We start from the raw sequence: 12,689 nt of genomic DNA on the forward strand, positions 1-12,689 counted from the left end.
TTTATCACCATTCATAACTCTTAACAGACCAATTAACAGACCGAGTTTTATACATCCGACCCATTAACAGACCAGGTTTTAAAAAAAGATTGATTAATGTCACCAAAATACAGATTTTCGTGTAGATTTTTCACACAATGATATCAATATGGTTAACAAACATAATGCCTTTCATTTATCGATGTTTAAAATATTGAATGCAAGTAAATTTAACCAATGTGTCATTCTGTGTACATTTTATGTGTGTAAAATGTGTATAGATTTATTGATGAGTATAAACCCGCCTTTTCATTTTTTAGATCGTACATCGAATCTAGAAAAATAATGATTACACCACTGAATTCAGTACATTGAATTGTTTTGTTAGACATGAATACTTTTTATGATGAAAATATATTTAGAAAGTTATACAATGAAACATGCTGAATTTTCAATGATTTTCTCGATAACACCTGATTACAAACTTTAGCCAACCCGATTAACAGACCAACCGCCGATATAGCCGCATACTCAATATAGATTAACCGACCAATCTCTCGGTTAGCCGAGTGTCGGCCGTGTAATACTTGGTATGATATTTGAAATGTTTTAAACGTTCAAATATTGTTTTTATTATTTTAAAACTGCAGTTGAGTTGTCTTTCGTTGGACAAGAATATACTGATGAATATAACATTTGACTATAAATCAAGCATATAGAAAAATTTGAAAATGCCTGTACCAAGTCAGAAATATGACTGTCACAGTTGTTGTCCATTCGTTTGATGTGTGTTATCATTTGATTTTGCCATTTGATCAAGGACTTTCCGTTTTGAATTTTCCTCGGAGTTAGTATTTTTGTGATTTTTTCCACAAGCATATAGTCAAAAGTATAGAAAAAACACCATTTCAAACTTAGATTTCTCCATGACCATGCAGACAAATAATCATCATTCCCTTTAACGTGCATCCAATTGGGTAATCTTAATGATATAATATGTCAAATTTACGATTGTGTCAAAAGTATTTGATTAGTAGTACGTTTATTCCAAATTGTCTTATAAACATTTTTGGTTTTTCTTTAGAAACATACTTTCATGACTTTGCCATTAAACTCTAAAAAGGTAAATTTTATTGTTTTCACAACCACTTTTCAATAGAATGGCTGTTTTTATCACCTTTAATTTGCAATTTCCCAAAGATCTCTTGCAATTTATTTTATTTCCCTTTTTTTAATATCTTTTGTGGTTATTTTTGTTAATGTATTTTTTTTTATATACCAATAAATGAACGAAAACATTTCTATTTTGAATCCCTACTAATTTTCAGTCTACAAATTTAATCCTGAAATAAAGTTAATGATTAAAATAATAATTTAAAATTTGTATCCAATTGTTTGAACTATATATTTGGGAACGGTGATCTTTGTCCCATTTCCAATATCGAGTACACAACACAATTTTAGATATGCTTATTAGTAAAACATGAAAAAACGGCTTCGTCGTATTGTATTAAAACTTGTTTACAAATGCAAAACTTGATCAGCAACAACTTAGAATAAAAACAATGTATAAGACATAATATTGCAATCCGTTTAAATGAGGTCTGGTGCTGGTACTCAGTTACTGCTTGTAGTCATTTGTTAATTTAAGTGTCATTGTCATTTTGCTTAGTTTCTTATGTGATCTATTCTGACATCGGATTCGGAATCTTTTTGATTCAATTCTACTGTTCGTATTGATGTTTGTTTGTTTATAAAACATAAGCTAGTGGTATAGGGGGAGGGTTTAGACCTAAAAACAAATGTTTAACCGCGTCGTATATGTGGACAAGTTTGAAGTCACGAGCCTCTAGCAATTGATAGTCTTTCGGTTAATTTATGTTCTGCTAAGTTTGGGCGAGTTGTAATTCGTCTCATCATTTTCCATTCTATCCGTTGGTTGGTATAGTCTATCTGTTAATTTTGTCTGATTTCTTTTACTTCTGCGTTCTTGAATTTACCGAGAGGTTCAGTTTTTTCAACAGTTTTTTCAATAGTCATCATTTAGTTTATCGATTACGTAATCTGTTCGTCTGGGTTTGTGTTCTCGAAGGTATTTTATCGAATGACACTCTTTAGTTGTGTCTCCAAGCTATCTCAGTCGCATCTTATGTTAGGACGTCTTAAACGTATTCTAAGTGAGAAATTTTTGATAAAACATTTATTAATGACAAAAACAATTGATCTATTTGCTAACAAATTTTATAATTACATGTATGCATTTAATAAATTAATATTAAAGAAATTGTAATTTTTAACTGGAACACAATTTGGTTTGAAATGAGAATTCAACTTGCAGTGTCATCGTATCGTGAAAAAAGTTCAAAGTTTAAAAGCATGCACAATTTCTTTATCTACGAGTAAAAAAACGATGGTGCGTTTCATGTCTTGTCACGTAAAATTATGAGAAAAAAGCGAAATCCTAACTTTACTGAGGAGGAATTTAACATTATGTTGGATCAAGTGGGGAGTCAGCAGGGAATTTTAATAATCAGTAAGGAAAGCACTGTAGCCACAAACAACGATAAAAAAAAAGCATGGGAAGCCATTTGCAGTTGGGGAAATGCGTGCAACTCGACACAAAAACACACAGCTGAGGAAATAAAAAAAAATGGCGAAGACGCGGGCAGCATTTGTAGGACTAGAGGATACAAAAGGATGGTTTGGACCTGCCTTCAGATGGATTGATAGCACTTCAAGATAAGGTTGCAGGGATCACCAGAAATACAATAATTGACAGATTGCAGGTGGGATCGACACCTGCCAGATGGCTGACAACCCTATGGATCAGAGCAGAGACGAGTTTGAATCCTCATTCGAAACAGGTAACTTTACATATTCTATAAAAGAGGGACGAAAGATACCAAAAGGACAGTCAAACTCATAAATCTAAAAAAAACTGACAACGCCATGGCTAAAAATGAAAAAGACATACAGCAAAACACTAGTAAACATGACACAACATAGAAAACTAAAGAATAAACGACATTTATTCATTACTTAAATAGATTATGGCATAGATTACCTTAGCCGTATTTGGCACAATTTTTTGGAATTTTGGATCCTCAATGCTCTTCAACTTTTTACTTGTTTGGCTTTATAAATATTTTGATATGAGCGTCACTGATGAGTCTTATGTAGACGAAACGCGCGTCTTGCGTACTAAATTATAATCCTGGTACCTTTGATAACTAATTAAAAGAGGAAGGAGTCACAATGTTTCTTGTTCCTCTATAACGAAATAGATTTACCATTGTCCGTCTGGTCTGTTTGACCATACGTCAGTCTTGGTTAGGTGTTTGCATATAGATTCATTTCTAAGGTACTAGATATGCCGGTTGGTATGGCAACGATACTTATCAGTAATAAAATAGATTGTTTAATGTAACTTGGTTCATTATCAACGAGTTAGTTTGAGCGACTTGATTAAGTTCGATCGATATGATACGAGTTTCAAAATATAACAATAAGTCTGTCTTCTAAGGTGGCTTTAAAGAATGCCTAATTAACAAAGACAGGGATTTATAATGATTGAACGAGGTGCAGGTACATTAATATATGGGTTTAAACATTATTTACAAACCATTCTCAAACATGTAAACTGTCCATTGACGAAACGACTGGTGCAAATACAAAATTTCAATCGTGGTACATGTATCCATAATGAGTTTATTTACAACTACTAGGTGTATGCCACTGTTATTGGAGTCTTTATTCCCCGAGGGTATAACCACCCCTTCTGTGTTGACATGAATAATTATTGATATGGTCATGATTAAAAATTAACTGTTTACAAAACTTTTTTTGGAAATACTAAGACTTATTTTACCTCAGGTATAGATTATCTTAGCTGTATTTGACCAAACTTTAAGGAATGTTTGGTGCTATGCTCCTCAACTTTGTACTCTATTCAGCCTTTTTAACTTTTTTTTATTCGAGCGTCCCTGATGAGTTTTTTGTAGACAAAACGCGCGTCTTGTGCAAATTCATAATTTCAATCCTGTTATCTGTGATGATATAAAAAAGAAGATGTGGTATGATTCCAATGATACAACTATCCACAAAAGACCAAAATGACACAGACATTACCAACTATAGGTCACTGTACGGCCTTCAACAATGAGCAAAGACCATACTGCATAGTCAGCTATAAAAGGCCCCGATAAGACAATGTAAACAATTCAAACGAGAAAACTAACGGCCTTATTTATGTAAACAAAATGAACGAAAAAGAAATATGTAACACATAAACAAGCGACAACCACTGAATTACAGGCTCCTGACTTGGGATAGGCACATACATACATAATGTGTCGGGGTTAAACATGTTAGCGGGATCCCAACCCTCCCTTAACCTGGTACAGTGGTATAACAGTACAACATAAGAACGAACTATAAAAATCAGTTGAAAAAGGCTTAACTCATCAGATAGCCAAAAAATAAGTTTATTTGAAATCTATATTCCATCACATGTATTTTAATACGTTTTGATTAAATATTTTTCAGCTTTAAAGTTACATTCTATTTAGTGGCCGGAGACGATCATCACCGCTCACAGAATCATATGAAGAAACACTGGTAGAGATTAAAAGAGAAAGATTGGCCGTAGAAAAAGACCACATATTCATTGAATAAGAAGGAATAGCAACCAAGAAGTAGAGGCTACAGACTGACAGAAATTCCCTTTTCATCATACAACAGAATTACCAATCGTATATGAAAAAACTTAAATTTGAAGCAATGGGTATTTCCGTGAATAGCGTACATGTACCTCCATCTTCTGACACTCCGGTCATAAAAAATAAAACGATGGGTTTTTTTCTGGAAATGTACAATCTGTTTGGTGTATAAACATTTTGAAAATGAAAATGACAATGACATGTAATGTAAGTGATGGTTTGTTTACTCATTTTCCCATTCAAATCAGTATTAGGGTGGGTTCTTTTAGGGAAAAGAGCATTACACTTGTCACTCGGTACATATTTTACTGTACGGCAACAGTTTAATGTGTTATCCCTTTATAGGACCAGTCTTAATACCTATTTTCGGTACAAGCCCTACATACTTAATTAATAAATAATCAATCTATCAATCAATTAAAAATATAGAAAAATACATCTGAAATCATTATTTATAACATTTATCAACTTTGTAATTGTTTGGCTTTTTAAATATTTTGATATGAGCGTCACTGATTAGTCTTATGTAAGAAAAACACGCGTCTGGCGTACTAAATTATAATCCTGGTACCTTTGATAACTATTATTAAGTCAAAAACTTCCATTTATCAGTCTTATACTAACACTTGCTTCGTCGTTCAAATGTCCATAATAGGCTAATCCGGCTATGTGTCCATGGTCAGGAAAATCATTTCTGTTTGGTGGTAAATGTGTTCCGTTTTCTTTATATACAGTGTGTCAGACAGCAACAACAATGCGACAATGCATACAAGCACAATATAAGAAAGTTCCAGCACGCATACAAATCAAGTCCGTCTGATATTGTTCGATTCTCGAATAAGTCAATCACAGTTAAAAGTAAATTAGACCAAATAAAAGCGTCTTTGGTTGCTCCGGGCCGCTGTGAGAATATGTTCGACAATTTTAGATTAGAGTCACAAACTCCCGGTATATCATAAGAAGGTCTTAGGACATGTCCTAATCCTGAGATAATTTCGAGAGCACTTCGCCTGGTTTAAATAAGTTTGTAAAGTATATTGATCCTTTATGATCATAATGTCGAGGATAAAAAAAACACCTTTTAATTGATATTACATTTATTTTAATAAGACACTTTTGTTTGAAAAATTTAGTTGTTCAAGTTATGTCCCTTGCAATTTCCTTAAATTACCGTTTTATTGTTTTGAAATTAATTTGACATCTTAGATTGAAAAATTTTGATGATCTTTTTATAAAACATAAAATCACATATATCTACAAATGCTGTTCATATACCCAATCACCTGAGAGAGAAAAAACGGTGATTTCAATGTATAATTATAATACTTGAATTTTATTGACCCAATCAACATTCCACAGTGATAACTTAGTTTATATAATAGAATTAGTAATGCATAACATTTCCCCATTCGACCATTCTCCAAATTATGAAATATGCTTTTAAATGAGGGGCGAAAGAAACAATAAATCTCAGAGATAGATAAAAAAAATGACAAGGCCCTAGCCAAAATACGAAAATACAAAAAGGTCAATAATAAGTATACTAGGCTAATGAAACATTCAAAACGGGAGGTAATTTATCAAAAGACAAAAGCTCAAAACACATCAAACGAATAGAAATAAAACACTATAACAATACCGACGATCAGTCCGATGAACGAAAGTCAACTTATACAGGTTTAAACAATGCGTTTGAAGGCGTCCTTAAATCATGCCAAAGCAGAATCACTGGCTTCATAGCGAGCGGTATCTTCCAGAACTGACACTGTCGCCAACATCAATGACATAGTAGTTCAAATGTCAATGTTCTGTCATAATTGTGTCTTTTTGGTCCGGCAACAACAAAAATAAGCGATATGACTTTGTCTTAACGAGTTGAAGCATAAGAACATCAATATTTGTGCAGTTCAACAGTTTTATGCAATTTAAATAGTAGCAATCAAACATATTTTTGTTTTTCTTAAATATGAGACTGAAATTTAAAAAGCCGACTGTAAAGTATTTAACTGTGATTATTGCCAAAGACAAAAAGATGGTAAAACTTATTAAGTTCTGGTTAATAACCTAATATATTTGAAATAAATTACTTCCTACAATAGAGTAGCGATATTTAAATCTTTGAAATGGCCATTTTAGCTTATGGTGTACGTAAAAACCTTTAATAGGAGCTATATGACAAAAAAGGAAAATCACCTTTTTTTTTAAATAGACCTCGTTTTATACAGCTTTAACATGATATGAGTTCTATTCTGACGATACTTTTGATGTTTTTATGATTTCTACAGATGGTTTTGTGATATCACATCCTACAAATAAGCTACTTAACTTCTTTTTTACCCTTATATTGTGGTTTTTAATTAACCTGTAAGATCTTATTAACTTTTACTACTCTAAAGAATTGATGAGAGAGGTTTGAGATCCCAAATTTATTGTGAACCCGCTACGTCATGAAACTGAAACTTATCATACGTCATCCTTTGACATATCTTGATATTTATTTATCTCTAATAAAATACTGAAATAACTCAACTTTTCTTAATGCTATTACAAGTAATTATTCATTTGATCCTTTTTGGCAGATAAAATTTATCAAAGTACAATTTCAAGAGTATGAGTTTCTTTAAAATTGCTAATATTCGCATGTACAGACTACTTGCTTTTATATTTTACAAAATAAGTAAACACAATGTCCGTCTGGAACATTACTAGTCGAGACTAATAAAGTTCTTTTAACACTTTGCATAAAAGTGTGAACAACTTAACACGTTTCTGTCGAACGGCGTCATTAATGTTCTTACGTCACACAACAATCATTACAAATGACAACAGCTCAGTCGATGTTGATATCAAAGAAGTATCTTCAATCTCTTTTCATATACGGGAATAATTTCAATAAACGTCTTGTCTGTGTATGTGAAGATCTAATCAACACGACTTCTTTGATCCGACAGTAACACTTGTGCTTAAAAGATGAAAACAGTACGTTATATATTTAATGAGTCCTAAGCGCTTTTCTAGATTTAACTTCACCAGGAACGAACAAAACTGAATATTTGAATGCCAAGAATGTATAAGATCCGACAAAGCTAAGATTTTATTTACCATCTTCATTAGAGCTGCTGTCCTGGCTGTCAGGGTGGCTGTCATTGTGATCTAATTGTCAATCTTTTACTTTGGTCCATTGTTTATAGAAATAAAGTTTGATATAAAGAAAACAAAAGAAGAAGCACTTTCAATCGATCACCTTTTTGAAAATGATTTCTCCCACCCTCAAATCTATTATCTAGAGCTCTGTTTACATTGTTTTATTTATAGTACTCTAAAAATCTTTATTAACTGGTATGCATCTGACATTAATCCAAAAGTTTATATAAAATAAATATTCAAGTAAAACATTCCCGAACAGAAGGAAATTTCAAGAATGAGGAGTTAAACAGAGATATAACAAATTACCTCCCTTTGCCATACATTTCACCCTGTTGGGATTCCACAGTATTTCTATATCTTACACAAATACAAAAATGGTATAGCTAAAACTAAAAGATAATCAGATATAAAAAAAGCCAAACATTTTTATAACATATTTAGTACATCAATTTTCACCTAGAGGCTATGGTGGTTCTCTCCCTTTAGTCTGACTCCCTCGACCAGTTGAAAAATGATAACCAATCTTGCTGAAAGTAGAGTGAAGGATTGTGCCTGATGTTCATATGATGAAATCATAATCTTTCAGTCAGTTTAATTGAAGTCTGGAGCTGGCATGTCAGTTAACTGCTAGTAGTCTGTTGTTATTTATGTATTATTGTCATTTTGTTTATTTTCTTTGGTTACATCTTCTGACATCAGACTCGGACTTATCTTGAACTGAATTTTAATGTGCGTATTGTTATGCGTTTACTTTTCTACATTGGTTAGAGGTATAGGGGGAGGGTTGAGATCTCACAAACATGTTTAACCCCGCCGCATTTTTACACCTGTCCAAAGTCAGGAGCCTCTGGCCTTTGTTAGTCTTGTATTATTTTAATTTTAGTTTCTTGTGTACAATTTGGAAATTAGTATGGCGTTCATTATCACTGGACTAGTATATTTTTGTTTAGGGGCCAGCTGAAGGATGCCTCCGGGTGCGGAAATTTCTCGCTACATTGAAGACCTGTTGGTGACCCTCTGCTGTTGTCTTTTATTTGGTCGGGTTATTGTCTCTTTGACACATTCCCCATTTCCATTCTCAATTTTATTTCAATAAAATAACTGTTTTCTCTTTAGTAGGTCTACTAGTAAATTGTAAAATTCTAAACTATTAAGTTAAAGAGCTGTATGACCAGAAAGACCTAAAAATTAAGCCAAATTCATCTAAAGTTAACATTTCCTGATTGGTGTCTGGTTGACATGCAGAATGTATGAATTTTAGAAAAAATTCAATTGAAATCAAGAAGATCTATTTGTTTTCGAATATCTTGCTTAATCTTTTTTTATTGTTAAGTAGGTGACCTTACTTTTATTAAATAAACCAATTTTCTCGGAATTATCAAACAAAAAGATTTTTTTATGAAGAACACAGAACCAATAAAACTTTAATTCAAGCATTTTATAAATACTTGAATGAGTGAGGAGATAAATGACCAAAAAGAACTTTGAAGAATATCCAAACAAACAAATGTCAACCTTGTCTGTTTAATTTCAACCCTAAGTTTCTTAATGATATATGTATATTGTGTATTTGAAATCTGAATGTAAAGAAAAGATCAATTACTAGAACAACATCACGTAGGCATTGGGGTTGTATACAAACTCTTTGGTTGAAAACTTGCTGAAAAAGGACTTGCAGTAAAAGTGATTTTTTTGGTTTAATCATTCATGAAAGTAAATATTGAAATTATAACTCGCTTTTAGCCATATTTTGACTATTTTATTTATTGTGTCTGTTTAGTTAACGCATCAATGTAAATATAACGGAATTTGATGAGACTGTTATCAAAGTGAGAGGGTTAGCGCTATAAAACCGTTTTCTACATTTGAAAATGCCTGTACCAAGTCAGGAATATGACAGTTCTGGTCCATTCGTTTTTGATGCGTTTTGTTATTTGATTTTGCCATTTGATTATTGATTTTCCTCTAAGTTCAGTATTTTTGTGATTTTACTTTTTAGCAGACAGTATGGTTCATTTTTTTCAAATTAAAAAAACAATCGCTGATAAATCATTCACATGCAATAGAAAATTCGACCTCTTTAAATCCGTATTAAAGTGAACTTCGATTTAACCCCTTATCAAGAGATGATAACGCGAAAACTAAGCTATCAGCTATCAACAAAACATAATGTCAAAATGAAAGTGAAACAAGTGTAAACCATTTGATTGTCTGGTTAGATCCACAAAAAAATGTTCTTATACAGGTAAAAACGGTGCTTAAAATATATTCTTAACCTATAAAGTGAAGTCAAACAGACCTAGAAAATTTAAAATGCACGAGTTTGCTATCTATTTATGTGTATATTTATATTTATATCGGGTTATATGACTGCTGGTCGTCTCCGGATGTCACCTCGATGGTTCATTAGATGGTGTCTAGACTAAAATTGCAACGAAATGCTGACACATATTATCGAGCTAATGCATTGCAAATTCTTTATTTTAGACTTTTTAGAATTTGTATATATATGTTTCACTATGTTATAAATAAAAAATGAGAATTTAAGTCATATTGGTGAACATGAATTTGACAGGTTACCCCCTTTTTTATTGTAATCCCTATAATAACCTATAAAAACACAATAAAGACGTAATATGTTTCTTAAATTTCTGCGAGAAGATTCAAATTCTACAATTTATATTTAATGCATATCGCATTGCATAGTTTTAACATGATTTACATGTTAGTAAAAAAAATTAACGAATTCAACAGATACAGTTAATGATAAACGCTTAAGGTAAGTATTAGTTCAAACAATATAACATGTATATGGGATAGAGTAGTGCCAATAATAAATGTTTCTTATTAAGTTTATTATACTGTCTTTATATTGTTGTTAGCGGCCTTGTATTGTTCCTGTAATTCATTGATTTAGTTCCTGTGCAAGTAGTATATCAGATATTAAGCCCTTTTAGCAAGATATGTATTTGTCCGATTAAATAGTTTATTAACATTGATTGCTATTTTGAAATGCATTCTGTATAGCCTTTATGTGATTACATGTGTAAATGGTGTTAATGGTATGTTACATGAATTGAATAATATTAAAAGTAGAATAAAAAATTACACCTTAAAGAAAATTTGATTTCAGCCTTTACTTGATGCAAACATAAGCTTATTAAAGTTAATATCATTTTCATTACTAATTTACGCGCTGCAAACACATTTCATATTGGTAGAAATAAGAAAGACGATGAAACCTTTCATTTTTCAAAGGAAAGAAAAAAAGAAAAAGCTTTGAAATACTTACGTTTTAAATCTAGCTCTTACTATAAGACGTTTAAACAATGGTACCTGCAAAATCATGACATATTCTAGACGTCAACGAGGGTAACTTTAAAAAAAAAAAAAAAAGAAAAGGTCAATGTGCATTTCACTGCATTTGCAGTCCTAAAGTAAAAAAAAACTTTCTCAATTTGGGGAATGATTCGATTCTTGAATAAATAGTTAAGTCAAAGATAAAATTGAGAATGGAATGTGCCAAAGAGACAACAACCCGACCATAGAAAAAAAACAACAGCAGAAGGTCACCAAAAGGTCTTCAATGTAGCGAGAAATTCCCGCACCCGGAGGCGTCCTTCAGCTGGCCCCTAAACAAAGATATACTAGTTCTGTGATAATGAACGCCATACTAATTTCCAAATTGTACACAAGAAACTAAAATTAAAATAATACAAGACTAACAAAGGCCAGAGGCTCCTGACTTGGGACAGGCGCAAAAATGGGCGGGGTTAAACATGTTTGTGAGATCTCAACCCTCCCCCTATACCTTTAGCCAATGTAGAAAAGTAAACGTATAACAATACGTACATTAAAATTCAGTTCAAGAGAGGTCCGAGTCTGATGTCAGAAGATGTAACCAAAGAAAATAAACAAAATGACAATAATACATAAATAACAACAGACTACTAGCAGTTAACTGACATGCCAGCTCCAGACTTCAATTAAACTGACTGAAAGATTATGATTTCATCATATGAACATCAGGCACAATCCTTCCTTTTAGGGGTTTAGTATCAAACCATCATAACATATATGAGAAGAACATAACCCGTGTCATGCCAACTACTGGTTTTTGAATAAATGTGTTTAGTTCCGATGCAAAGACCCTATAAGTGAATCAATATTAACGCCAAAATATGCAATATTTAATGACCTGACAACAGTATCGTAACTCTATCCCTTCTTAATAAGTCTATTCAAAGGTTTTGTTAGTTTTTGAGGTGAATACTGACACCTTTGTGCTTTATAAAGAATATTTCAATAAAAAGTTGAATGTGAAATACCTGAACGTATAAGAAGTCTGCATGTTGAGCTATATTTACGAATAATGTCCTTATACCGATGATAAAATTTAGTAAACGTTTTGACTAGTTTCTTCGTTTCTCACAACAAAAAAGTCACAAAGTACAGATCAGAGTTAATGAAAGCTAGTTTAAAGCCAAACATAGCTCATAAAAATTCTTGCATCTAAGATTTAATTCGTTTATGTATAAAAGTAAATGAATCATAATCAGGTATATAAATAGGTAACAATATGTGAAATTATGTACATAAAATGAAATAATAGGTATCTTGTTTGCTAACAAAAGTGTCAAATGTACCTTTCATTTTAAGTTTTATCACTAAATGGACTGTAGGACTTCAACAGATAAGGTTAAACACCTCCAGATTAATTAAAATACCATTTTCAAGAAAAAGGATCATTTCCTTTTATATAGTTTTGTATACAAACTAGAGGCTCTCAAGAGCCTGTGTCGCTCACCTTGGTCTATGTGCATATTAACAATGGACACAGATAAA

The sequence above is a fragment of the Mytilus edulis genome, chromosome 1, assembly GCF_963676685.1.
Source record: "Mytilus edulis chromosome 1, xbMytEdul2.2, whole genome shotgun sequence".
NCBI lineage: Eukaryota > Metazoa > Mollusca > Bivalvia > Mytilida > Mytilidae > Mytilus > Mytilus edulis.